The sequence below is a fragment of the Piliocolobus tephrosceles genome, chromosome 1 (genome assembly GCF_002776525.5).
Source record: "Piliocolobus tephrosceles isolate RC106 chromosome 1, ASM277652v3, whole genome shotgun sequence".
In the NCBI taxonomy this organism is placed as follows: domain Eukaryota; kingdom Metazoa; phylum Chordata; class Mammalia; order Primates; family Cercopithecidae; genus Piliocolobus; species Piliocolobus tephrosceles.
The window spans coordinates 20,168,492-20,180,477 of NC_045434.1; the positions used below are offsets into that span (position 1 = coordinate 20,168,492).

At 36.7% G+C, this 11,986-nt stretch overlaps 1 long non-coding RNA gene across 1 annotated transcript in view; it reads left to right on the forward strand.

The window, feature by feature from the left end:
- The window catches only part of LOC111539273, a 52,521-nt gene extending 49,043 nt beyond the window's left edge, over window positions 1-3,478 (forward strand). The window contains exon 4 of the long non-coding RNA XR_002730624.1: window positions 1,241-3,478. This is a non-coding gene — a long non-coding RNA (uncharacterized LOC111539273). The remainder of the gene's footprint in view (window positions 1-1,240) is intronic.
- The last annotated feature ends 8,508 nt before the right edge of the window (window positions 3,479-11,986 follow it).

The following is an 11,986-nucleotide window of genomic DNA, read 5'->3' on the forward strand; positions in this document are numbered from 1 at the left end:
ATTGGCCAGGCTGGTCTCAAACTCCTGACCTCGTGATCTGCCCGCCTCAGCCTCCCAAAGTGCTGGGATTACAGGTGTGAGCCACTGTGCCTAGCCTATTAATTGTATATTATGATACCTCACTGAATTATATTATTGTTCAAGGTAGTTTTATTGTCAATTCTCTAGGGTATTTGAGGCCTGCTGTCATGCCTTCTGCAAAAAGGGATGGTTTTCTTTTTCTTTACCAAACTGTATGACTCTAATTGATTTTCTTTGATTATGTTATCTAATATCTATAGTACAATATTGAGAAGGGCATGTTTTTGCCTTATTCCTGATATTAGTGAACATTTTCTAGTGTTTCCTCATTAAGTATGATATTTATTTTAAAATTACAACTGTAATTTTCTTTTTCTTTTCTTTCTTTTTTTTTTTTTTTTTGGTATGTCTTTATTTTATTTATTTATTTAGAGACATGGTCTGGCTCTATTAGCCAGGCTGGAGTGCAGTGGTGCAATCTCAGTTCACTACAACCTCTACCTGTCAGGCTCAAGTCATCCTCCCACCTCAACCTCCCAAGTTGCTGGGACTACAGGTATGCACCACCATGCCCAACTAATTTTCTTTTTTTTGTTGTTGTATTTTTTGGGGTACCGATAGGGTTTTACCATGTTGCCCATGCTGGTCTCGAGCTCCTGGGCTCAAGCAATCCACCTGCCTCGTCCTGTCAAAGTGCTGGGCTTATAGGCATGAGCCACCCACCACACCAGGCTGTATGTATTTATTCTTATTAAAGAATTATCAATTATTTCTGAATTAAACATTTTAATGATTATACATTTTATTTCTAAGATTTCTATTTGGCTCTTTTGAATAACTGTTCTTGTTCTAGTTTTATGAATATAATGGCCTGGCTTAATTGCCTTGAATTTTTTAAAAACACTTTTAAAGGATTCCAGTGACTTTTTAGGAGGCAGTATAATATAGTGGTTAAGAGTACGGACTGAAGAAAAAGTGTCCAATTCAAACTATAGTTCTATCACTTTCTAACTGTGACACTGGGCAAATTACTTAAAATTTGAGCACCTCAGTATTTTCTATAAAGTGAAATTAAAGGAGACAATGCCTAAAAGCATTTATAACAGTGCCTTACACACAATGAGCACTCAATAAAGATTTGCTATTGAAATTACCAGCGTGCTATTTAAAATTTTTTCCATGACACTGAATTTACTCATGGCTGTTAATTTCTGTCTAGGATTTTATCTTTTGTGGAACTGCCTCCTGTAAGAGTTTTCTCCCAAGATAGACTACACGAAGGTCAGGACTCTACATTGGCTATGCCTGACTCTACTGTGTACACTGGCTTTTTAAACCTGGTCGTATGTTGGTGTCTTGGTTGGAATCTGGAGAATGGAGTAGGGTAATGAATAGCTTAAATCTGGATTATGCATATGGAAGACCCAAGCTAGGAGCATTAAGGAATCCTAAATGAAGCCAGGAGTAAACAGGAGTGAGATGGGTATGGTTTGATTCAAGTTTATCTAAGCTAGTTGACTGAAAAAATATCTTGAAGATTATGATGTCGGAGAAGTTGTGGGTGCAGAACTCCATTTGTAAGAAATTTGCTAGTGAATGGGAATTGAGGTAGTTAAAGCAATGAGCAAAGATTTCTTTTTTCAGGAGGTTAAGGGTGATTGGAAGGAGAGAAATGATGTTAACTAAAGGAGCCATAAGGTTAATTAATTTTAATAGGAGAATGAGATGTGAGCAGAGTGAATGGAGTGGGAAGGCTGAGGTTTGGAAATGTGTAGGTCCATTCTGAGACAAAGTGAAAAGAAAATTAATAAAATGATTATTCTAAGAAAACTTATTAAGGGAACAAAAGGTGAGGGGGCTGGGGGCTTTTTTGGTAACTCCTTAGTTGAGGAGGTGGTGAAGGTACAGAAACTTTAGAAGGATTCTCACTGGCTCTCTTTGCTTGGTTCATGAAAGAATTGTGACTGGAAAACCCATATTTTGTTACATTATTAAATGTTTTGATAGAATTTTCTCTGGGAGATGGCCTCACTGTATCTAAACCCCACTCAACTATAGAATAAGATAATTCTAATGGAAATTCCAGGAATCTCTCACCACATATAATATACGAGAAGTAGGATGGAGTTGGGTTCAGCTCCATGCTTTTTGCCTCTGGATAATATTTATAAACAAGGAGTCCTACTCTGTCTCTAAAAAGAACAGTCAACATAGTTTTATGAGAGCTGCTTTTCTGGTATAATTACTCTAATGTTGTATTTATCCTCAAGGTCAGTAGTGGCCAATAAAAAAGCTGTCCCTTTCCCTGGAGAACAGCATCCTCCCCTGACAAATAATTTCTGTTGGAAGAACATTCTGTAAGTCCATGTTCTCACTCCAAATATTATCCAGTGTAGCACTGAAGGACGTTTTAAAAACAAAGTCCTTTTTTATCTCTCTGAGCCAAAATGTCTTAGACTTAATTCCTTTTCTACAAAATAAGAAACATCTTTTGGATTGAGGATTAGTCTTGCAATTCCTAATCTTCTTCTTCACAAATGTTTTTATTTAGTTTTGGTCCCCGTGTCTGAATGAGGGATTTGAATAGATGGCCTCTAAGTTCCCTTCCATTTCTAACATGCTGGGGCTCTTTGAGTCTGGGTGATTACAGCTATTGTGTCTTCTTTCCTTGATATACACTAAGCTTCTTGAGGATAAATAGGGAACATGTTTTATTTGTCTTTGGGTCCCCCAAAACATGCAGGCTGGAGAGCCTGTATAAGTAAATCTCTCTGTTACTGAAAAAAAAGTAACTTAATTAAATAAATAGGAATACCCACAAATATCATAGCATAGCCTAGAAGTATTTTCTTAATGAGAAGTAAAAAAGAAAGGCTCTTCCAGGTGGACAAAACACCTAAGTACATGGTTTGATTCTCAAAGCACCAAGGCAGAGGCACTGGCTCATCAGATAACCAAACTCTTCTGGCCGTGTGCTATTGTGCAGAACACAATCTCCATAACTGTGCTGGGCATGCCTGCCACTGACACACAGCATCTTAGCGCCAGTGAAGCCTGAGGAGCAGGCTTCCTCAAAGCTCTCTCATGGTTCTTCATGTAAGTCGAGGGGACAGCTGTCCTGGGAGCCTAAGATACTTAGGTTAGATACACCACTAACCTAAGTATCTAGACCACAGCCACAAAATGATATACAACCTCCTCCAATATACTGTTAGGGATCAACACGATCCTATATTATGTCTCTGTTTACCTCAGGCACCGAGAGAAGCCTCACCATTCCTCAACTATTAATCTCACACTATTTTGTTCCAATTCCTTTTTCTCTTACATCCATATCACTGGCCCTCCTATATCTATGTCTTTATGAATTAGCTTACTCTCCCTATCTTTTTCTTCTTCTCTTTTCATTTCTACCACTTCCTGGACTTCAATGAAATTGAACTGTACCTCAAATAAGAAAAAATAAATATAGTTTTCTTTACTTGTATCCTGTGGATCTCAGGATCAAAAAGTAATTTAGTCTTCCCTTTTGCTATACATAGTTATTTTCAGATTAACTAGCCTCCTTGGTTTCACAAAATTAATTTATTCCTTTAAACTCACGTCCTGGATATAACACATGGCAGATACTATTAGTTGCTACGCATTCCTTGCTTTTTTCCAAAAGAAAGAAAACTGATTTTGAATGGAGCAAAAATATGCCCAGGTTTAAAGGAAAAATTAAAATTAAAATTTCCCTTGAATCTAAGATTAGCCATGTCAGATGGTTTTAGTTAATGTGGTGAAAACAGAAAATACTGGACAGAATTCGCAAGAACTCACTTGAAATGGGGGAAGAGTCAGCTGGCTCTCTCATTTTGTACCCCTCCTCTCTGTTCTTGCTGAGTGTAATGCTAACTTGATGATGGATCTTGATAACCATGAGGCAGCAGGTGTGGAGGCAAAAACCACAAGCTAAAGATGGTTTAAAGGAAGGATAAAAGGAGGCTATTGGCATAATGTGGCTACTCTTATCAGCCTGGAGAGCTTACATCCAGGCTTCTGGTTATGCAACAAAAACAGAACTCTTTCTTTATTTAATCCATGTTTGAAGCTAAATAAAACAAAACTGTCTCTCCCTCCTGGCTTTTCCTTCTATGCTCCAAGAAATCCAACTGCAGGATCACAATCTTCCATTCATTGTGTCATCTGTATTCAGGGGCCCCCTGAATCTCCCTTCAGTTGACATTTCCACCAGGGATTTAAAAACACTCATTTATAATTAGCTTTGCGTCAGTCACTCCACCAATGATTCACTCAGAATTTCGTCATTACCAGAAACTTCTCCACCTGAAAGATCTCAAATCCAAACCTTCCATTTTCTGACACCATCTCCTATTGTTTGAGATTAACTGATCAAGTAATCCCATTAAAATAATCTTTTGACCTCATCAGATAATCAATTGACTGAACTCTACTTTCTCATCAGTCTTCAAATTGCTCTTCTATTTATTTTCCTACTTTAGTCCCATGGTTGGGCTCCATGGGACTAAAGTATGATTACTCTTGCAAACACTCCCTTGACTCCCGGTTTCTCCAATGTATTCTTATAGCAAAACCTAACTCTAATTTCACCAAGCAACTAAACGTTCTTGAAGAGAATCATATAGGTTCTCACACGGGAGAGACAGATTTCATGTTAAATCTGTGATCAGTAACTTCAAATGGGTACTTGGCCCTCCCCAGAAATTCTACTAGTTTGCTCTACTAAGTTCAGTTTCCCACTTGCTGAAATGACTATCTCATACCTTCTCCTCAAGGCCTTGCACCACATCCATACTTCACTCCAGGGTGAATCCTTTAGAAACGAACACCTTCACATTTCTATTACTACATACATACACCCTTGCTCCCAGTTACAGGGCTTTGCTCCTCTCTATATAATCTCCCTCTATCTTCATCATCAGTTTTTCCCTTCCTTTTGGCTCATTCTCCATGATCACACAACCATGCTCCAGTCTCTCTTCAAGAACCTACCCTTAATCTCACCCCTACCACCAACCACAGCTCCCTATCTCTCCCCATTATGGCCAAAGGTCTTTTAAGAATTTTTCCATATCTAATCTCCATGCTTTCACCTTCTATTTACTATTCACGTTTCTTTTTCTTTAATTTTTGTGTTATTGTTGCTATTTGCTTTTTGGAATTGAGCTTTAAAAAATGTTTGCTTTAGTACAACTGGTAATATAGCAAACATTCATGTACTCATGACCTAGCATCAAAAATTGCCAAATTTTTTCTTTTTTTTTCCCCAGATTCTTCATTACTTTGTGGTTTTAAACAAAGAAATCATTACAGGTGAAGTTGAAATCTCCTTTGTTCTCTACCCTAGACACACTTTCTTCCATTATCAAAAAAACCATTATGATGCATTTAGTTTGCTTTCAAATAACCTTTTATAATTTACTACAAACACACACACATATATCCATAAACAATTTAAAGTTAGTTTTGCATATTTATTTTAAAATATACATAAAATGGAGTGATTCTGAAGCTCTCTTTTTTCCTTAACCTTAGATTCTTGAGATCTACTCATGTTGGTTCATATTGATCTATGTCATTCATTGTAAATGCTGTATGTATTTCATCTTACATAGTCAAAATCATTTATTTGAGAAACTGCATAGTATAATGGTTGAAAGCAAGTACTCTGGAGCAATGCTGCTTGGGTTTACTCAAACCCATGTTGCTAACTAGCTATGTGACCTTAGGCAAGTTATCCAAACTCTCTGATGTCAGTCACTTCATCTATAAAATATAGTTAATAGATGTAGCTACATTTTGGGATTAAATGATTTAACTCATCTAAAGTACCTAGAATCTTTCTGTCTCATAGTAAACATGTAATACTAGTGTGTCAGTGGGAAAACAGATGGCACACTCAAATTAGGATAATTGGAAGAGGGTTTACTTATAAAGGAGCAAATTTAAAAAGTGTAGTTAGAGAATAGGAGGAAGACAAAGAATAGTACCTTTACCCATGACAGCAGTTGCGAGAGGGAGCTGTTAACATTTCTACGCCAGAATGAAAGCAAACATTAGAAAACAAATTAATCTTATAAATAAATTGAAATCTCTTCCCCAGTCTTCTTTCCCCCACTTTCCTAAGGGAATTATTAGACATTTGGGTTATATCCAAACTACATTTAAAAGTTTTTAGGCCAGGAACAGTGGCTCACACCTGTAATCCCAGCACTGTGGAAGGTCGAGGTGGGAGGATCACTAGAGGCCAGAAGTTAGAGAACAGCCTGGTAAACATAGTGAGACCCCACGTCTATTCATTTAAGTAATAATAATTAATTAATATAAAATACAAATTTTATACACACTCCTATATGCAGACACCTAAACCTTTTTAGAGAAAAAGGTTGCCAGAGCCAGGGAGAAGTCATGTAATGAAGGCCTCCCAAAGGCATGTTCAGTGGAGCACTGATTCTGTAGGATGTTAGTGGGTTTCTTGCCAAATAAGCTTATAAACAGTGCTTAAAACAAAATTAAACATTTTTTTTTTCACCAGGACTTCTTAGAGCTTTACCTGTGCTAATGTGGGAGTCAGGAAGAAACCCATGAAGAGCGCTCCTTACCCGTCCCATCCCCTTGTCGAAGGTTGCCAAATGCACGGGGGGCAGGGAGGATTTGCTATCCTGAAGACTTGCAAAGTCAGGAGAGGGTGACATGAGGCACCATTTGAGCTTCAACTCTCTTGCAGCCTAGTGGGCCTAGTGAAAACTCTTGGCCTGGGAAATTTTAACCATGTGAAAAGTGACAGTGCAAAGACTCACAAAGCAGATGGACTCCAGCCCTCACAGATTTCCCTCACTGTCTTGTGAAGGAAACAAATCAATAAGATCCATAAATAAACATTTTTTATTTTGTCTCATTACAGATCAACTCTATGGTGTGTAATAACTAGGCAGATTGACTTCAGCTATAGATAGCACGGTGGAGATTTATAACCTGTCAGCAAACTACTTTTAGGAGATTTTTTATAGGTCGTCATTTGCAATCACAAAAACTGTGCTGAATATAAGAACAGTTAACTCTAATACTGAATTCACTGAAGATATTATCATGTAAGACTCAAATAAGTGTCAAGTATTTTGCAGATAACTTTGTAGGACCATTGTGAGCATGCTATGGGCTCCAGGGTTCTCAGCTTGTGATTGGCCCTGAGAAAGGGTAGATAAAGTTACTTTAAAGTCATTCTAGATGAAATTCAATTTGAAATAAATTTTGATTCACAGTGACCTTGCCAACTAAACTTCACAACCCCCAAGTATTCACATTACAGTTGGCTTCATAAACTCCACTGGGTTTTTAATGTCCACTCAAAGTGTGGTCCTTCGCTAACTAATGCAGAAACAGAAAACCAAATACTACATGTTCTCACATATAAGTGGAGGATAAATGATGAGAATGCATGAACACAAAGAGGGGAACAACAGACACAGGGGCCTACTTGAGGGAGGAGGGTAGAAGGAGAGAGAGGATTAAAAAAAAATAACTATTGAGTACTAGACTTAGTACCTGGGTGGTGAAATTATTTGCACAACAAACCTCCATGACACAAGTTTACCTATATCACAAACCTGCACATGCATCCCTGAATCTAAAATAACAGTTAAAAAAATAAAAAGACTCAACTGTTCAGTTCACCTTTCCTATAGAACAGAACCAAAACAATCATGCCTTTACTCTGGGTTTTTTGCATGAAGGAACACTGTTGAAGAATGGTCCCTGAAAGACATCAGGACTGGCACTTTTCTTCCCATCAAAGAGAAGGAATTTGGGCCCTAAAACAGAGCGCTATTGGCATCCTTCCACAAAATGACTATGCATATTCTTTCCTATAAATTATAAAATTAAACAAAACCATGATTTAAGACTAATATTTGTACATACATTGATATGCCAATGAACACTGTGCATCTGTAAGATGAGAATATCCTGTGAAATGTTTCCTGAGGATATTTTTCACTGAGGTTTTGTTACTTTGTTTTGTCAGACACTTCTTTCCTGGGCTAGTGTTCCTTAGAATTTATTTTGGGAAATAATGCTAAGAGAAGAGCAGAGAATCTGGAACCTTGATGACATTGTTGAGCTACTGATTAAAAGCATCCTGAACCTGAATTCTACCATTGCATGAAACTTCTGATATGTGGCTTATTAAATCTTCTTATTGGTTAACACTGTTTGAATTGGGATTTATGTTATTTGGAACGTAAACTAACAGAGAGAAAATTGGTACACAGATTAGGGTACTGTGAGTAGCAGATTTTAAATTGTGGAAGTGATTGGATGCAAGAGGTAGGACATGGAGCCATAAGGAACCCTCTATTTACAATGTTGATTTGTGTTGACCATTTATCATGCCTGGGATAGAGACAAGCTTGGGCTAAAAGTGACCTGTCTACAAAAAAAAAAAAAAAAAAAAAAAATGTGGGAAATATGGTTTTGCCATACTTAGTCCACCTGCAGCCAAGTGAACTAAGCGTCTGATAATTTGGAGCTATGCAGGTTTGAAAAGCTGAGCGTGACCCATGAGTTCTCCATCAGGACTCCACGTGTGTTGGGTGCTTTGAGAGCCTGTTGATAAAATTGAAAGCATGTGTGAACTTGAATGAGCGAAAAGTGATATCTTTCTTTTCATTAACCTCTAACTGAAATTTAGCATTTCCTATAATTATAAATGTGGAACCAACAAACCCACAGATGGATATTTGTAATTTGTCACCAACAGAATTCACAGATATTTTCATGTCACATTATAGTTGTCACAAATATCTTAAAATATCATTTACATTCAAAACTATTTTTTAAATTTTAGTAGATCCATGGCTACATATTAATTTTGCATATCTTAAATATTAATTTACATGAATTATAGACACCGATATTGTATCATTTGTTTTTAATAGTTTCACAACTATATTTTAATTTATTTTTTCTGTGCATTATGCATTTTATTTTATGCAAAATAAAATATGTAAAAATACAAATAAAAAGTATAGAAAGTAGTAAAAAAATTTATGTAAAAATATTATTCTGAGAAAGAGTCTATAGGCTTCACTTACATTCCCCAGGTGTCTGTGGCATAAAAAAGTTTAGGAATCTTTATCCAAGGTAAAATTAGTGACAGAAACTATGGGAAAATAGGAGATTTAGGAATGGGATTATGGTAAAAGACAAACAGATTGCCTCAGGATATTCTCCAGCATTTCCTAAGAAGTGTTCTCTAACTGACAAAAGGGACAAATGTATCTATTGTGAAGATGTAATTGGGAAACAGCTGGGGATCAAGAAGCAGATTATGGTAGCGCATCTACACCCAAACTATTGTCTATAATTGCGTGAGGACCAGAGGGATGGGCTGGAGTCAAAGCTTGTTGCTGGGAAATTGGAATTCTCAAACTCAATGACTCTTATCTGGAAAGAATTTATGGCTCTCAGTAAAGTAAATAGATCAGCAGCTCACTACATTTTTATTATATTTTATTTATTTGTCTTACTCTTTATTGAGGTATAATATGCATACTGAAATGTATTACAAGTGTAGAGCTCTATGGATTTTCACAAATCTAACACACTCGTACAACCAGCACCCAGATTAAGAAACAGCACTAAGAGCACCCCAGAAGCCCTGCCTGTTCTCCCTCTTTGTCCTATTCCTGTAGTATGTTGACGGTAAAAAGCACAGTTTAGTTTTGCTGCTCCTGGTTATTTTTATATAAATGGTATTGTATAGTATGTACTCTTTTGTATCAGGCCTCTTCATGAAGCTTGGGAAACTAATCCATACTTTTGCATCTTGTAGTTTTTTCATTTTCATTGTTGTATAAGCAGAGATTTTTAAAAAATGTGATCTGGGGACTCCTGAGATTCCTGCAACCTTTTCCAGTGTGTTCACAAGATCTAAACCATTTTTATAAAATGGTACTATATAATATGTCTCTTCATTCTCTCATGAGTGTACAGTGGAGTTGTCCAGAGGCTACATGATACATAGATGGTGTTCGTGCATTCTTGTTTTCAAAATTTTCTCAGTTTTAATTTCCAATATGATAAATGCCATAGATACAACAAAATATAAAATACATAAACAAAAGTTCCTTGGGTTCTGCAAAAATTTTTTAAAAAGTAAAGATGTCCTGAGACCAAAAAGCTTGAAAATCATTACTGTAATTTTGTGACTATACCACAATTTATTCTTCATTACATTGTTGATAAGCATTGGGTTTTTCTAATTTTTGGCTATTATGAATTCTGCTTCTATGAATGTGTCTTTTGATGAACATATGGACTCCTTTCTGTTGGCTATATATACTTAGGATTGGTATTGCTTGGACATGGGGTATGTATTTAGTTTCTAGTAGATACCACCAGTTTTTCAGAATGTCTGTACCAATTTACACTCCCACCATCAATCTATAAAACTTTCACTTGTTCTACATTCTAATCAACACTAGATACTGTTTATACCTTTAGCTATTCTTTTGCTTGTTAAGTGGTATTATATCCAGGTTTTAATTTGCATTTCTCTGAAACAAGTGAATTGAGCACCTTTATATATGCATATTAACCATTTAAATATTTTTTTGTAAATTGTTCAGTTATTCTATTTTTCTACTGGGTTGTGTACCTTTTTCTTACTGAGTTGTAGGAGTTCTTTTCCTTTTTAAATGTCTTTTTCTGCATCCATTAAAATAATCATATGTTTTTCTCTCAATATTGATATAACACTCATCCAATCCAGACTCCATTCAAATTTTACTAAGTATCCAAACTTTCTATTTCAGAATCACGTGTGTGTTGTATTTAGTCATCATATTTTATGAATCTCCTTCAATCTGCAATAGCTCCTCTTTTCCTCTCTTTTACGTCTTTGACAGTTTCAAAAAGTCTGGCTCTTTAATTCTTTATGATGACTTTCAAACTTAGTCCATCCGATATTTCCACATGACCAATTCTATAACAAGCCACAAAATTGATGCCGTGCTCTTGTGGTAGTCTGAATAATGCCCTCCTCCCTCAAAGATGTCCATGTCCTAGTTCTAAGAACCTGTAAACATGTCACCTTGTATGGTAAAAGGGATTTTGCAAAGGTGATTAAGTTAAGAATAAGAATCTTGAGATAGGGAAATTAACCTGGATTATCTCAGTGGGCCCAATGTTATCACAAGGTCCTTACAAGAGGAAGGAAGGAGGATCAGAATTAGTAGAAGGAGATCTGATGATGGAAGTAAAAGTTTGGAGTGGTACAAGGAAGGGGTCATGGAAAGTGAGGAGCCTTCAGAAGCTGAAAAAGTCCAGTAATCACTCTTCCCAATGTCTCTGAAAGGAACACGGCCCTGTTGTGACATTCACTTTAGACTTCTGAGAATAAATCTGTGCTTTTTCAGGCACTAAGTTTGTGGTAATTTGTTACAGCAGTAGTAGGAAACTAATAGATTCTTTTTAGTGAATTACATCAGGAGACGCTCTGTGTCAGCCCTTCCCACCATTTGTACATATGTATGCAAAATGATACCTTTTATGGCTATCAGCCAACTTCTTTCCTCAGTGTAATGTTGTAGGGAACAAGAAGACTATTAAGATCTCTGTAGAGACTGGGTACGGTGGCTCACACCTATAATCCCAACACTTTGAGAGGCCAAGGTGAGAGGATCACTTGATGTTAGGAGTTTGAGACCTGCTTGGCCAACGTGGTGAAACTCCAGTCTAGTACAATACAAAAATCAGCTGGGAGTGGTGGTGTGTACCTGTAGTCCTAGCTACTTGGGAGGCCAAGGTAGAAGAATGGCTTGAACTCAGGAGGCAGAGGCTTCAGTGAGCCAAGATCACACTAGCCTGGGCAACAGAGCAAGACTATGTCTCAAAAATAAATAAATAAATAAATAAATAAATAAATAAATAAATAAATAAA